Here is a 17,850-nt window from a genome sequence, read left to right as displayed (position 1 = left end):
ACAAGATTCAGTTCTATTTTCCAGAAATCATGGTGTTGGGATTCCACATAACTTCCCAAATGATGGCAGCTGTATCAGAGCTCACAACTCCAATGGGAATTAACAAGTAACAGGGTACAAACAGGAAATACAGTGTCCTCACATCCATGGCTCATGGTGATAAGGCATGTAGGGTGTGTTAATGCCCCGATACTCATTCATTCATTCATTCATTCATTCAACACATGGTTATTAAGCACTTCCTGTGGACCATGTAGTGGGCTCTGGGGGTAGAGTGGTGAGGGAATGGACCTGACCTTTGCCTTAATGGAGCTTGATGACTAGTAGGAGGGAAGACACATAAACAAAAGATGATAAACATGAAATCAAATAAAAACATATGTAATGTCAGATTGAGAAGTCACAAGAAGTTAATAAAAAGGTATTATGAAAGAGAATGAAGGGGAACTCTTACTTACACAGGCTTGTGAGAGAAGCCCTATCTGTGTAGATAACATGAAATAGGAGAAAGATCCAGCTAGATAATGACATGGAGACAGGGACCAGCAAAATTTAAGGATCTTCAGCTGGAAAGACTGTCATGTGTTCTAATAACTAAAAGGAGGCCACCATGGCTGGAATATGAGTCCTAGGCAGAGCAAGAGAAAGTAAACTGGGGCCAGATCATACTAAGGATTTTGAGTTTTATTTTCAAACAAGTAGTGATTGTGGAGATGATCAGAAGTAGCCTGATTCAAGGTATGTTTTAGAAATGGAATCTACAGGACCTGCTGTAAGTTAGATAATGGGAGAAAATGAAGGCAAAGATGACTTACAGGTTTTTAACTTGAGCAACTGAGTGAATGGTTGTACTGTTTACTAAGCCTAAGGAAGGAACAGTTTTCAGAGATAGGTGGAAGGAATAATTAGGCATCTAACTTCTACCTGATAAATGTGAGATGACTGTGATCACCCCAGTGAAATATATTCAGGGCTGCCCCTGAGCTTTCAAGGCACAAGTCTCATTTGTACCACAACCACCTCCCTTTCCAAATACCCACAGGGACCTTTCCTAAATCTGTGTTTTTAAGCTTGTGGTTCTGAAGAGCAGGGAGCCATTCGCCCCCTTCTGTGTCTCCCACTAAACTACAGGCTAACATGCCTTCTGCTTCTCTTTTCTGCTATCAGTTCGTTTGCTGCCCTCTGTCCCCTCAAAACAACTCCAAGTTATCACCACAACACCTGCCAGATATCGAAAGTGTTGGATTTGTAGCTGAAAGACACGGGCTATTTTTCTTACTAGCTGGGTGCCCAAGGGCATGCTATTTAACTTCTGGGAGCCCTGCGGGTCTTTGTGAAGACAATATCAATGATTATATGTAAAAGCACTTTGTAAACTGTAAGCAGTTATATAAATAGCTATTGTTATTCTTACTTTCTTCTCAGTCTCCACCTCTGTTACAAATAATCCCTGTTATTTTGCCCTGTTCTCTTTCCTTTTCTTCTTGCCTGCTTCTTCTGTCTCTTGTCCCTTCTGCCACATAAATTTGCTTTCCTGAAAAAGGCTGGTTATTTGGAGACATCATCACCAGCCAATCAGAGCTCACCATTTCTTCTGGCTGTTAAGCCAATCAGATGTAAGCTCCCGGTCTCTTTTCAGTGTTGCTAGGGCTTCAGGTCTACTTCTAAAAGCTGACTTGCTTGCTTTCTGCTAGTTCATTTTCTCTCTCCCTCAGCCCCCCCTTCTCCCACCCCCACTCTGTCCCTCTCATTCTCCCCTCCTCTTCTGGGTTTGGAGTAATTCCAAATACTTAAGCCTTCCGGAAGTTTGGGTTATGGATAAGCAAGGTTTGACTGTGTATTTTTTCCCTTGAGAAATAGAAGACAACTATTCCATGTTCAATATTGAAGCAAGTGTTTTAGCAGCTTAATGTCCCTTGGCTACATAAAATTTAGTTCTGTTTATGGGAGTTTTTGGTGTACAAATTGCCTTCTGTACACCAAAAGACTAGAGCATAAACTGGCATTAAATTTGGCAATGAAACGTCATATCACTTGAGCCTCATTGGGCTTTACAGAATGCATTCAAAATATTTTAAAGCCTTTCCAGTTTTTAATTGATGACAGAAGATGATAAATACATTGTGGCTATTTTGCTCCTGTTCCTTGAACTTTCGGTGCTGATATTATTGGAGAAAACCACGAGTGGATAGCAGTGATTTGAGAACTCTATCTAATCACTAAATAGGTATCCTCCCTCACACATCCTGCTTATCTATGGAAACTAATTAACATGGGAATAATAGGTAGAAACCCTCCCTTTTTAGAGGACCCAAGGGTCCAATTTTAAATGCTATATAGCTGGGTGTGTTATGAAGATTCCCTTAACATAGAACAGCTCTGCCTTCCAAAACCCTAAAGACGTTTGATAAGGAAAAATAGCTAACAAGTTATTCCTTTCTCATAACCTTTGCTACCTACTTAAAAACTGAAACAGTACAAGAATTTGCAGTTTAAAATGACCAGAGAAGTGGCAGAAAGCCAAAATTCTGTCAGAGACAGCTTAGAAAAGCTTAATGATTAACAAATGGGTCACTGCCTTCAGGCTCTGACCTTTAGAACTAACCAATTTTAGCCTTTTGGTTATGTTCCTTCAAGTCTTTTGTCGCAAGGAAAAAAATACTCCCTAATGGCACAGTACCACTCATCAAAAAAAGAAAAAAAAAAAAAAGCAGTCCAGTATTTGGTGAGTAGCTCTACTGATGACATGGTGTTGGTTCTAAACACAGTATTAACAACGGTTAAATCATATTTTTTGTTAGAGTTTAGGGAAGGCCCTAAGCGCCAGTGCATATCCTGCAGGTGAAATATACGAAATTTCGGTTAACATGGTAACGGCTCTAAAAATACCTAGGCTACAGTTTAACCACAGAGTTTCCTCCTTAACGTAAAAGAGCCACCATCACAAGCTGTTAGAAAGTGCAACAAAAGCAATCTCTGTCGGACTTTGTGCAAGCAGGCTATTAAATCAGGCCTGGCAATGACAATCTCCAGCCACTCTGCATCAAAGTAATAATTAAAGTTTTGCAAGCCCGAACAGCAAAGTACAACCCAGCTAAGAAAAATGTGAAATTGATAAGCCTTTTTTTTCCTGCCTCCAACTTGTTTTCTACCCCTACCCCCACCCCCAGGTGGACTAAGCAGGGCGTGGCCGGGGCGCTGTGACAAAGAGTCACCACATTATAACCACAGGGCCCCACCCCAAGGAAAACCTGGGGCAGGCTGCCACGGTTTTCCCAGCAGCCTCTGCACCAGGCTGCCATAGAGCGTGCACAGGAGTCAAAATCACCCACTTGGGGTTTCCCATCAGGGCCCTGTGCTTCACAGAGACAGGGAGGGTGGGGTCAACCTTTTCCTTGATGCCTTTGCAGTTAGCAAGTTAGAAACACTTTTGGCTCTTTTGGATTCTGAGTCTTGGCTGTTCAAGACTGTAATGTCTAAGCTTAGTAAATTCTGTCAGATCTAGCTGCCAGGTTTAGTAAATAAAAATACCTGATACCAGTTAAATAAGAATTTCAGATAACCAGTGAATAATTTATTTAATATAAGTATATCTCATGCAATATTAGTATATTCATAGTTAATCTAAAATTCAAATTTGATTGATGTCTCCTATTTTATCTGACAACTCTAGTAAAGTCCTCTTATTTCTTTTATTTGTCAGAGTTTCCTTATTCTCCAACACCTAGTTAACAAGTTGGTTTTTATTTTGGTGGGGTTGTTAACCTTCTTTTGTTTTGTTGTTTTTGTTTAGTTTTGCTTTGCTGTGCTTTTTAATTCTTGGATCAATTTAGAAAGACTAGGGGGCAGGGGAGATGAGCTAACATTTACTGAGTTCATTCTTATGTCAGGCCTCATATTAGTTACTTTTGATGCGTGGTCTTTTTTAATCTTCACATCATCCTGTATGATAGGCTACTTGCCCACATTTTATAGAGGAAGATACTTTGGCTCAGAGAGGTTAAGTGACTTGACCAAGGTTACACAGCTAACAAGTAGCAAAGCTAGTAAAAAGCCCAAGTAAGTATGACCCCCAACTGGCTTTCTTAACCACTTAGCATATCTGCATTAGTCGTAGTTAAATATGATATTTAATTTTTACATGTTTATTATATATTAGGCTCTTTTTCTTAACAAACCTCAAGCCAATGGCATAGATTTCATAATAAATGAAAAGCTCTAATTGCCAGCTGAATTGGGACTTGTTCTCCATCAACTCTTTCTAAATAATAAACAATTTTATCAATCTCTATCCTGTAATTGAACCTCCTGCCCATTTCTGACTGCTTGCCACTGGAGCTATTATAAGTGCTTTCCACATATTAATGAGTTTAATGTTTAAATTGATTTTATGATATAGGTGATACTGTAGTTACAAAAAACCTGAGGCTCAGAGAGGTTAAGTAACTTCCTCAAGGCCACACAACCTTGGCTTTGCAGCCAGGAAGACCAGTTTAAATCTTGGTTAATTCTCTTACTAGTATATGACCTTGGTAAAGGCTCTGAACTTCAATTTCACCACACTATAAGTTGGAAATATTAGTGCCTCTCTCACAAGGAAACAGCTTTGCACATAGTAAGCACTCAACAAACATGAGTTTATAAAATGATTTTGAGAATTATCTTTACTAGGCACCTTTGACAATAAGAGGCATAAGAAAATATTCTAAGTCAGGGATTGGCAACATTTTTCTCTAAAGGACCAAAGAATAAAATTATATTTTGCAGGCCAACAGGCAAAATCAAGAATATTACATAGGCATTTATAAGAGAAAAAACAAATTTCCACAAATCTTTATTGACAAAAATTGAAAATTTAATAATAATAGAGTACAAGTTTCTATAATACAGGGCTATTGATGAGAAATAAGGAATTCTTTTATTGTGGGAGAGGGATAACATTTCAGTTAATTGGAGTTCAAAATTAGTGTTTTCTATTGTGAAAATCAATTGTCCATGCCCTTCTATTAATGCTGATTCATAATGAGATTTTACATATTTTATCTTGGAAAATGTCTTTTCACACAGGTAGGTAACGTCCATGAGCATATAATTTTAGTTTAGCATAGTTATTGCTCGGGAGGCACTTAAAGAATTCTATTAGATTCTTCTCTTGGTATTTGCCTTTTAGCATGTCAGTACATTAATTACTTCCAATTTAAGGGTAGGTGGAAGCTCCTCAATTGCACAGTTAAATGGATTTTGAAATAAGGAAATTTCATTTGTACTTGCATCAAAGTCCAAAAACAAAATACTGCTGGAATTGTAGTTTCAGCTCAGAAAACATATCTGCTGCACATTTGTGTGGAAATGGAGGTCTTGCTTCTTATTTTAAGTTTTGACTGCACAGGAAATGTAGAAAACAGGTTGATATTATAGGTGATTCAAACAATATTAGTTGTCACTGAAATGACTTTACCACAGTATAAATTTCACTTTTAAGTGCTGTTTTGCCTTGTAATTTTAAGTTGAATATGTTAAGAAACATATTAAGAAACATTATCAAGTCTGTAGAAAAGCTCATTCCCAAAACCATTCAGCGTTCAATTATAGTAGTTGATGGTGATATGTCTTATTCATAAAAATTTCAATCTCGACCCTGAGTTCAAAAAAGTAACAATAAAATGTTAACATTGCTTAGCAATTGATCTGCTATGTGGTAGAGAAGTAGAATATTCAAATTCTTTTTGACAAAAATTTACGTAACTAATGATGGTTAATTTCACAAAAGCGAATGAATCTCACCATTGGCTCTACCATTTCAATTACACATGATAAATTTAAATGTTTTACACAAAGCACCTGCTGACAAATAACATAATAAATAACTATAGGCTTAAAATGCCTTACATTTTCAAAAGCTATGTAAATTCGTACAGCTAAGCCTTTTTCTGCTTAGAAACAAATATTTTTACCAGGATCAATTGGAACACATCTTAGCAGATTCCCCTTCAGATTATACTGAATTTGCATTCTCTTGACTTTTTGAAAATATTCTCACTTATAGTTTTACAGTGCAAACTATTCATTGAGACTAATTCTTTAGTCACTTCAAGCTCAGGGTTGATTCCTCAAATAGATAACAACTGAGTAGTATCAGTTATATCTGTCAACTTATCAGAGGCAAAGAAAACCACTTAAAATAAATTACCTTGGTTTTTAATCAGCAATTGATGTTGCTCCCAATATTCTCAACTATTCAAGCATTGTTCTCCACCAAAAAGCTAATAGTCTTAAACAAGTTTGTTTTCTCTGGATAATTTCGACTGCTACAATCAAACACAATTTAATTTACTCACCATCAGTAAACAGCTTTCCTTGTTTGGGAAGCAAATGAGCCACCCAGAAAATTATTTCAGATGTAGTCTTATTTTCACTTTTTATTTTACTGAATATTTTTATTTTATGGAAAAAAAATTCTGCTATGATGAGATATCCAATTTAATTTTTTTAAAAAAATTATGACTATTGCTGGTGAGTTGGGAATAATGTAATGAGTATTTAGTAATGTCTATGTATATTATTTTTTTAGCATGGCCAAAGAATCATTATACAATAAACATAATTCTTTGCCATCCTACTTTTATAACAGTCATCCACATTCCACTGTACATGCCATTTGAAATTCACTTCTCTCTTCTTTTCTTGTTTTGACATGATGGGTCTGAAGTAGTAATTTAAAAAAAATCAGATGTCACAATACAACATGGCACTTGAAACACAGTCAGTCATATTATAACTACATTAGTATGATTTGTAGTATACCTATCAGCTGAAGTGCTGACTTCAAAGCACTAAGAGCAACATATACAGTCTATGTGGCAACTACTCAACTCTGCCATTGTAGTTGGAAAGTGATCATAGGTAATACATAAACAAGTGAGCATGACTGGTTCCAATAAAACTTTATCTATGGGTACTGAAATTTGAATTTCATTTAATTTTCTTGTGTCAAAAGATATTATTATTTTGATTTTTTTTAATTATTTAAAAAGTTAAAAACTATTCTCAGCTTGGCAACTATGTAAAGCCAGGCAGAGGGTCATGTTTGGCCTATGGGTTGTAATTTACCAAACCCTGTTCTAGATAACTAAATAGAAGTTGATTAAAAAATACTTTGATGAAAATTCTTCTAAAATTTAGAAAATATTAGTTTATCCATAATTTGCATTTTAAAACTGGTTCTGTTTGATACATATTAATCTTTACTTAATCACAGAAAGTTAGTATGGAGTAATCTACAATTCAAAGTGATGGTCAACTACAATTCAAGAGAAAATTCAAGGGAATCAGCTGAAACCCTATTGCAACTAATAAAGGAATAAAAAACAGAAAGAAAATGGAATATAAGAAATATAAAATATATTTTGGTATGTATAGATACAAATATGTACACATACAATTCAAAAATTTTGCTATACTTCAGCAATGACCATTTAGAAAATATAATATTTTTAAAAATTATTTACCAGAATAACAAAAATAATAAACTACCTTTAGGAATAAATCTAAAAGAATCGAACATGAATGGATGAAGAAAACTCTTAAAACTTTACTAAAGGACCTAAGAGGTGACCTGGATAATTTGGGGAATATACTATATTTATGTACAAGAAGACAAAATATAATAAATGAATCAGTTTGCCACACCTTAATCTATAAAATCAAATCAATTTTCTTAAGACATTTGGCAAGTTGATTCTGAAATTCATCTAAAAGGTGAAATGCTTAAAATCTTCCAAGAAATTTGGAAGGGGGGGTATTAGGCCGGTCACTTGTTCTACCAGATATCAACATATCAAAAAGCTATAGAAATTAAAATGATATTTTTATAGTTATGGTCAAATAGATCAATGGGTCAGAATAATAGTTCAAAAATAAATATCTGTTTAAGAATTTGGTTGATAAAAGTAGCATTTCAAATCAGTGGAGAAAGAATGAATTATTTAAATTAATTGTATAAAGACAATTGACTATCCATTTAAAAGAGTTAGATTTCCACTGCCCCACACCATATAAAACAATAAATTCAAGGTAGATTAAGAAGTTGATCATGAAAAAGGTATACAAATCCTAGAGGAAAGTATAGGATATTTTTGTAATATTCAACTGGGAAAGCCTTTCCCCAAAAAAGACACAAAATTCCAAAACTAAAAAAGGAAAAAAAAGTGAAAGACTACATGAACTTCAAACTTCTGTATCACCTAACAAGCAACTGATTGTATACATTTACAATATATGTAACAAAAGTAGGATATATTAATCCTACAGAAAATATCAGCAAGACAAAAACAATTCAAGAGTCAAACAGGCAAAATTTATGAATAGGCAGTACACAGAAGAAATGCCAGCAGTCAATAAACGTATTAAAAGATGATTGACTTCCCTGGTTCTTGTAGTTTTCTACTGCAGTGTGACAAACCTCCCCAAAATTTAGTGACATAAAGCAATCACTGTATTATGTTAAGAACTCTGAAGGTCAGAAATTTGGACAGGTTACAACATGGACTGCTTGTGTCTGCTCAACAACGTCTGGAGTCTCAGCTGGAAAGACTCAAAAGCTGGGCAGTGACTCGACAGCTGGGGGCTGATATCTTCCAGAGGCATCTTCACTTACAAATATGTGGGCTGATGCTGATGTAGGCTGGAGCTGTCTTCCAGAAACCTATGTATCCTCTGCAAGTGTCCTGAGATTCTTCACGGCATGGTGCCTGGATTACAAACTTGAGTCTTTCAAGAGAACTAGACACAAGTTGTATCATCTTTTATGACCTAGCTCAAAAGTCACATAGTGTCAGTTCAGTCTTAGTCATGACCCTCCTAGATTCAAGGGAAGGGGATATAGATCCTACTTCTTGAAAGAAAGAATGTCAAAGTCACATTTAAGAGAAATGTGGATTGGGGGATATTGTTGCAACCATTTTGGGAAAAGTTATCTGCCACACTGGTCATCAGGAAATGAAAATTAAATAACTAGAAACCATTTATCACACATCAGATTGATAATTCTTAACAGGTTCATTCATTCTTTGGGAGAAAGAGCAAGAGGGGAGGATTAAAGAGGAAAATTAAGAAAACAAAGACATCAGACTGAATTGTGGCACTTTCCCTATGTTTAAAAAAAAAAAACCTTTGGGAGGAGGTTTTTTTTGCTCAAAATGTTATTAAAACTGTCCATTTTATTAGAATATGAAAAATTATTTTGCACACTTTTCTTAAATAGCAGTCCATTTTCACGTGTGTATAAACAAACGCAAAGAAATTCCCTGTCCTTACTTTAATTCACTCGTCAGCACTGGAGAACATACAGTCAAGAGCCATATAATGACATTTCAGTCAACAAGAACAGTGGTCCTGTAAGATTATAATGGAGCTGAAAAATTCCTGTCACCTACTGATGTCATAGCCATCTTAATATCATAGCACAATGCATGTTTAAAAAATTAAAGTTTATACATTAAAAAAATGTGACAGTAAGCTAAGGTCAATTTATTGAAGAAAGAAAAAAAAATTTCTGTGAATTTAGTACAGCATAAGTGTACAGTGTTTACAAAATCTACGGTAGTATACGGTAATATCCTAAGTCTTCACATTCACTCACCACTCACTCACTGAATCACCCAAAGTATCTTCCAGTCCTGCAAGTTCCATTCATGGTTAGTGCCCTATACCAGTGTACCATGTTTTATTTTATTTTATTTTTTTTTTGAGACAAAGTCTCACTGTGTTGCCCGGGCTAGAGTGCCGTGGCGTCATCCTAGCTCATAGCAACCTCAAACTCCTGGGCTCAAGCGATCCTTCTGCCTCAGCCTCCCGAGTAGCTGGGACTACAGGCATGCGCCACCATGCCCGGCTAATTTTTTCTATGTATTTTTAGTTGTCCGATTAATTTCTTTCTATTTTTAGTAGAGACGGGGTCTCACTCTTGCTCAGGCTGGTCTCGAACTCCTGAGCTCAAACAATCCGCCCACCTCGGCCTCCCAGAGAGCTAGGATTACAGGCGTGAGCCACCGCGCCTGGCCCATGTTTTATCTTTTATACTATATTTTCACTGTACCTTTCCTAGGTTTAGATGTGTTTAGACACACAAATATTTAATGTGTTGCAATTGCCTACAATATTCAGTACAGTAACAACATGTTACTGTACTGTTACAGGTTTATAGCCTAGGAGCAATAGGCTATACCATGTAGCCTAAGTGTGTGGTAAGTTATACCATCTAGGTTTGTGTAAGTATACTATATGATGTTCACATGCCAAAATCACCTAATGATGCATTTCTCAGAACACATCCCCGTCGTTATGTGATGCATGACTGTACTCTACTCAACATAAAATTGCATTTTTTTCCTTGTAGCTTATAGTTGTCTTCTACTGGGAGTTACATGAATATATTTAGAAGAGAATAACAAAAATGGTTTGTGTGTGTGTGTGTGAGAGAGAGAGAGAGAATGTATGTGTATGTGTGTGCCTGTGTGTGTCTCAAGGAGATGTAGTGAATACACCTTATCTAAAGAATATTTTTTAATTATATGCAACAAAGTAAGAAGCTCCAGTACAGCTAACCTTGTCTAATTTTAATAAGCCATACAATTATTATTTTGTTTACAGCATTTTCTCATTTAAAAGAATTCATTAATTTTAATGAATGATTTGTAATGAATGGTTTGATATTTCTGGTGAAGTTAAAAGTGTTACGCTGTTTTTTATATCTTAAGTGCATAGTTTATAGGGTGCTATTTTTACCACGACTGTTAAAACAGAGAATTTTGTTTTCCAAAAAGAAAATGAGTTTTATGTTCTTTACCAAAGCCATTTGGGTAGCTTTTAATATTGTAAATGTGAATGCATGATTTTATGTTTATTTATCATGCCCATGATATTTTTATAATATTAATTGTGTGTAGTTAATTACACAATATGTAGCAGAAGATCTACATATTTTTCAGACAACTGGATTGCTGTCTATACTGTTATGAGAGTTTTGTAATCCCACTCTGATTTTGGTACCTGCTACCCCAGATATCAAGCCAAGGGATTCAGGGAATAGCAAAGCACAATGAAGAATGAATACATTTTCCAGCCATGCTGGAATAATGGGTTGGAGCTACTTTTCCCACATCATCTTTTTGACACTTGTAAGAGAATAACAGATTATTCATTTGCAATTGCTAATGAAATACAAACACCAAGTTAGCAAATTAAAAAGTTAAATTTCTCAGAGCAACATTGACTCATCTATATTGCATACAAGAAATAAATATTTTATTTGCTGCATCATTCAATTCAATTTCTCAATATGCATTATTTGAAATAGAGGTGAATTTTTTTTATGGGATGCCTATTCTGATTTTCTGCTTTCGCACTGAAGAAGTTCAGGAAATGCCAAACCCAAACTATGACACTTTGCTATCCTTATTACTTTGAACTGAGGCACAGTGGGGAACAGTGGATGCAGGCAGAGTCTTTACCTGGAGCTCCCCTTAACTGCCTAAAGAAGGCCTCCAAAAGGAACTCAATTGTCATGAATTCCCTCCCTGGGAATCTTATCAACCAGGGAAAATTAACTCTGATCACGGGAGAGAAGACAGGAGGAGGTTGACCCACACTCAGACAGACTCACCTATTCTTCTGAGGGCTGCTCTCAGACAACTTTTATTACCTGAGTGACTTTTTATCTGCATAACAAGACAACCTTTATTTACCATACATTTCCTTCCCTCACCCTCTCACAACTTGTGTCACCAGAATCCCCCCAGAAGCTCCAGACCCCTATTCCTTTCTGTAGTTCAGGATGCTATATAAACTTCAATCATCTGATCCTTCTTTCAGTCCCATATTTTGTGGGACTCTTGAGCTTAGGTACGTAATTCAATATGGTTTTTCTCCTGTTAATCTGTTTTATGCCAACTTAATTCATAGCCCAGCCAGCCCAGCTAAAGAACCTAGGAGAATGAAGGGAAGCCATTTTTCTCTCCACTGTAGCACCAAGTCCCTGAATCTTTATGCAAAAGGAGAAGCTAACACAGTGAAATTGTTACCAAACGAGAAACCAAAGTGTAAATCAGTTCCCTCTCCAGGTAGCTCTCAGTTCATGAATTCTTTGTTGGTAATCTGGTTGTTCCAATTTAGGAATGTGTATTCCCAAGGAAATAATGTTCTAATCTGCTATCTCAGACTTGCCCATAAAGCTTATTTATCATTAATAAAATAGAAATACTGCCCATTTGCACAAATAAAAGATAGAACAATATAATTGAATAGAAGCAAATTATCTATTCATATTGAACACTGGCTATTGAGGAAAAGCCAGAGAAGGAGGTAGATAGAGTCTTTTGATATTCTGAAAGAGACTTCAGGGAATTCTTACAAGCTGATGGTCCTTTATAACTTCTAATTTTACTTCAAACATACGCAGCTTTCCTTGTCCCTGCAACACCAAGTATTAAAGCCATTTTCAATTTATTTTTGGAGGTTTTTCTATTCTTTTCAAGGCACGGGGTTGTTTTGTTCTGTTGTTGTGGTAGTGGTTGTGTGTTGTTCATAAACAGAATAAAAAAGAAAGGTAAAAGAAGGCAATTTGGTGAGCTAAGAAGAGATCTTCCTACGACAACGGAACTAGAAATTCAAGAGAAAGAGAGAGTAACAAGACTGGGAATTTGAAAAGATATATACACTTTGAGAAGGAGATTGGCTGAGCAGAGAGCTGTTAACTGAGAAGACTTTGGGTGAGAAGGAAAGCGAGTGGGGAGGAAGTGATTTGAGTTTATAGTGGAGGGAAGTAGGTGGCAGGAGGAAGCCATCAGATGGCCATCCAACCAGGACAGCTTGCTTGCTGCCTGAGCTGGGGGTGTAAGCATCAGGTTGGTTGGGCTGAAGCTTGGAAAAACAATCTACATGGGATACCCACAACCTAGGGTGAAACGAGATATGTCTGAAAAGATTTCAGCAGATAACTTAGTAATTTCATTCTGAATTTTCATGTAATCAATGAGACTAGCTCCATTTTAATATCCCTAAGGAGACTTTTTAGCATTCACAACTGTGGAGAAAAGTTTGATCTTTGTAATTTGCTCTTTAAATAACGGAATGGCATCTCATGGAATTCACACCCTGGCAGATGGACACATTTACCTGCAAGCAAACCGTAAACAGGTGTGTAAGGTGGGTGTGTTAGGTCAGGAGAGCAAAGGGAGGAATTTATGTTTCTGACTCTATAAATGGTAGAACCCTGCATCTGGAATATGTCATAAGAAGAAAGAAAACTATCTACTATTAATATGTTCCAGTCTATAGAGATCTTTGATTAATTGCATTAGAGTTAAATTATAATATATATTATACTAACTCTAATTAATAATGGATACCTTGTAAAAACAAATACCTGAAAAATAGGGAGAACTTTTTGATAACCTGATATTTAACTGAAGTTGTGTTATAGATCAGAAGCAAACACCTCGAGGCTGTGAAATTACATATTTTTCCAGAGATAAGCTAGAACAAATTTTTCATTTTCTTCCTGTCAGAGCTGAATCTCCTCTTAATACTTGTACCTTTCCACACCACTCGAGGCCATTTCACTCAGCCCTTTCCCTGCGACAACGATTATTATTATTATTTTTATTTGCTCCTGTTTGTGCCAGCTGAATATATAAAATTTCTAATCTTCTAATCTTTGTAATAGCCCTTTGATCTCAGTCAAACCACTACTTAACAAGTAGGGAAAACTGAAGCTCAGTGAAATGAAATATGTGTATCACATTATATTGTTAGGGACTTATTTATGCATATATGCACAGTCTTGCTGAGGCTCAGAAATGCAAGTATTCAGTTAAAGATAACCTCTATCATCAAATCTTTTGGGTTGAATATTTGCAGTGATGTAAAGGTCAAGTAAGAAAAAGGGGGAAATGATTGAAACCTGGCAGTAAAAATGTATAGTTCAATGGCATGAATAAAATGGAAACAAAGATAATAAAGACAAATTAATAATAATTTACTAATGTACAGACCAGTACATTAATAAAAGCAATTTTAAAAACACTGCAAAGGAAAGGTAAGGTGATATGAAGATCAAAAATAATTGTGCTTTTCATCAAATTGAGATTTTTGTAAGCTATGAAAGTATAATTTTAAAATAAGTAAAATGCTATAGGCTTCCACTAGATAAAGGCTGGTACCACTTACAGTTTTTATTCCCAAGTTTAGTGTATTTGCTTTGGCTTTAGCTAAGCATTGTGGGGAGTTGTTATTATGTAAACAGAAAAGAAGCTAGCGGATCTGCAAAGTACAAGATGGACATATTTGTGAGTGTCCTAGAGCTTATACCACCAGATTCTGACATTTTGCCTCAATACCACAGATTCCAGGTCCTTGCAAACATTGCTTTCTGATTTCTAAAACTATAAAAGTTTAGAATTAGAATATTAATTCTCCAAGTCATTGCTTCAGTATAAAGTAACTCTAGCCATAAATATAAAAATATGTATGTATAAAAATATGGGGTGACATGTAATAAAGTTTTTATTGTTGTGTATTTTAGAATGACTGTATTACTCATGAATGGCATGGCCATAAAGTAATTAAATGGATAGGCTGAGAAGAGTGGCTATAAAATACATAGGTGTGATATTCTGTGACATTTTATATAATAGCATACACAATGCTTTATTTTCATATTCTTGCCCAAATGAAACTCAGCACTTTTCCTACAAAAAGAATGATGGCATAATAGTCTAAAAAGTTTAGAATGCGTGGAAATAAGGCGAGCATTTTCCAACCATATTATTGTGGTTTCTAGACTGTATATGTTCTGAAAAGAGAACAGGAAAGCCAAATACATTTCAATTCAGAAACCCAAAAAGAAGATCCCCAAGGATACAATTGATAATAACCAGGGTGAAATTATTTTACTTCTCAGTCCAAAATCTATCCTATACTTTGCTAAATTGTTTGGTCGAGAGATATTTTATAGTGACTAGCATAGTGCTGGATGCACAGTAGGCCTGTAGTAAACATTGCTTGAGTTAACTAATGCTGCATCTTTCAGAAAACATTTCCTACCTTAATGTTTATTTTTCTAATCCCATGGTTAAAACTTGTTGCTACAGAAACAACTGAATGTCATTTCAGTTTCACAGGACTTCCAGGTAAAGACAAGTGAATAGTGAGTTTGTAGGGCAGCAGAGACTTCACGTGATTGGGAGAAAGCCGTAAGATTTTATGAAAAGCCAGCTTTAGCCACATCTACATAGCTAAATACTCTTTTACAGTGGCCCCTGGGAGACAGTGGCAAGAAGTCAGTAAAGCAGAGACCAAAGAGAAAATGTCTTTTTTCCTTGACAGATTGTCCTTTATGATTACAGATATGGGGAGACAGGAGGGATTAGAAGACTATCCCTCCCTGCTGGGGAGAGGGGAGGGAACCTGACTCATCACAATCACTGGAAACACACCAGCAGTTTGAGCCTTTACAGTACCCCAAAGGCCTTTGGGCATGACATCTGTCCCCAGTACGGCAAGATTGCCTGTTTAATCATGGAAGTATAAGAACTCGCTCCTAAAAAAATGCCTTGTTTATTTTTATCCTTACTGGGAATGAAATGAGATAAAGTCATGATCAATTACATATTATTAAACACAATATTTTAGAAACTGTAGGTATCTTTATATTCTTTTCTTCCCTTTTAAATGCCACTTAATGCCTTCATTGTTAGGGTCCCATAAAATTTGGGAAACATTTAGATAAATTTCTCTTACTACATGTGAATTTTATTGCCCTAAAACACCAATGCTTTCTAAATTCATTCTGAAGACTTCCAAAAAACCGTTCTGCACAGCATAAATAGAATTTTACCTGTTAATGTTGTATTCAGATAATGATTAGCATTCTCCATAAACACATGAGTATAAAAATAGCTCAGTCCTAAATGTTTATCAAAATATAATCTTAAGTGACCAAAAGACAGTACGGAGAAACCCATTTCTTTGGTACCTTTTATTCTTCTACAATCCTGGGGTAGGATTAAGATTAAGAAAATGTAATGCTAGAGTAATGATCCAAAATTTGGTTTTCATTCATTTTCAAAGAGAAATCTTTGAACATTCAGCCTTTTGAAGTAGAAAGATAGCTAAAGAATTCCATAATTTATGTTAATTTTTCAAAAATTATTTTCCAAGACATTTTGACATTCTTAGTACTCCTTAAAGTTTTGTTTTGTTTTTACCCTCTGAAAAGTGAAGTATATCTGTGTACTTTACTAGCCAAAGACATGTCTTTGATTTAGTACTATCCTGATATGCTTGAACATTGGGATGTCATCTCCAAAGGCTTTTTAGAAACTTCTCTAAAGGATGATATACACATAAACATCCCTAAAAGCTTTTAAAGTCAAGTACTGTAGTATTGGGCTTTTGCAATACACTTATGTACTAGGTATTGCATTAAGTAACGTTAGGAGTCAAGGGGGGTAGTAAAGAAACTAATAGATTATCTATATAAATATTATAATATATACAATCCTAAAGGTAAGTAATTATTTTTCTTAACAATTCTTTAAGGCAGACACTATAATTATTCTTATTTTATAAGAAAACAGATGCTTATAAAGATTAAGTAACTTAACCAAGGTCACACAGATAAATGTCAGAACCAGAATTCAAACCCAAATTTTTCTGTCTCCAGAGTTGCTTCCCGCGATGAAGGGAATATTTCCTCAGGGAAATCCCACAGAGATATAACTGCTGAAGTGTGTCACCAATAAACTCTAGATTTGTTGCTTGCCAAAACTATTTCTGAAACTGTGCTTCCATACTTAATGACTTCTATACCTATAGAGTCCAAGTGAACATTCAATTTATTCCAGTTGAAGTGAAACGAGACTGATTCTGTGATGCTTTTACACGAAAGGAATGACTCATGAATGGTAAAATTTCAAACTCTGTACTGGCCTGCAAAGAGAACTGTTTATGGAAAATGGAACTTTCGATGCTATTTCTACAGCCACTTTGAGTAAAGAGGAACCGGCTATTCTGGCTAAGATACTGTTTTCTTTGTGTACCCACAGAGCTAGATGGTCTAATGTTAGGAGTTGAATTGGTACAGAAAATTTCTTGATATTCTTGGGATTCAGTATAAAAGCAATAAGTATATCAAATCCTTTAATCAAAGCTTAAGTAGTTATAATGCAAATTGGCTCCCTAACTTCAACTGTCCCTGAGCTAAAATCTTTTATATATGGCAGCAAATCAGGAAATTAGCAATCTTCTGTAATTAGCTGCAAACAACAAAACTTCTGGCAGGATGTTAAGGCTTTGAGCACCAAGTGTCAATGTGAGCAGCATTTACCAATAACCATAAATATTGGTAATGAATACCATGTTAGTGCTAGGAGGTGTTTGTTTTACTCTCAACCTTGAAATATTTATTATCATGCCAAAAATACCAGTATTAGGTGAAGAGAAATACAGTTGGAAACACTACCTTGTTTACTTATGAAAAAACAAATCTTCAAAAATTGCAAAATATTCTCATGCACCATACTTCTGGGCCCAAGGATTTGGTTTTAAGAGGTCGATCTCAACCACTCCATAAGAGCAGAATGTATCATACTTTGTTTCAGAGTGCTTTCCTAGAATAAGCTAGAATATAGCTAAATATTTTTTCAGTCAGGGTCCCAGCAAGAAATAGATGGTATATTTGAAGGAATTTTACTTAGAGAATTTAATGAAGGGGCAGTTACTAAACAGTGGGCAGGTTTAAGGCAATAAGGAAAGGATGTTGTAGCACCTACAGACTAGTAACAGCAGGAA

At 35.6% G+C, this 17,850-nt stretch overlaps 1 protein-coding gene across 1 annotated transcript in view; it reads left to right on the top strand.

Annotated features, from left to right (window-relative positions):
• RNLS (renalase, FAD-dependent amine oxidase) overlaps positions 1 to 17,850 on the top strand; it is a 265,826-nt gene that overhangs the window by 185,333 nt on the left and 62,643 nt on the right. The gene's annotated exons all lie outside the window — the stretch shown is intronic.

This window comes from Propithecus coquereli, unplaced genomic scaffold (assembly GCF_000956105.1).
Source record: "Propithecus coquereli isolate 6110/MARCELLA unplaced genomic scaffold, Pcoq_1.0 Scaffold63, whole genome shotgun sequence".
NCBI lineage: Eukaryota > Metazoa > Chordata > Mammalia > Primates > Indriidae > Propithecus > Propithecus coquereli.
The sequence above is the reverse complement of the archived record's forward strand: the minus strand, read 5'-3'. Positions and strand labels throughout refer to the sequence as shown.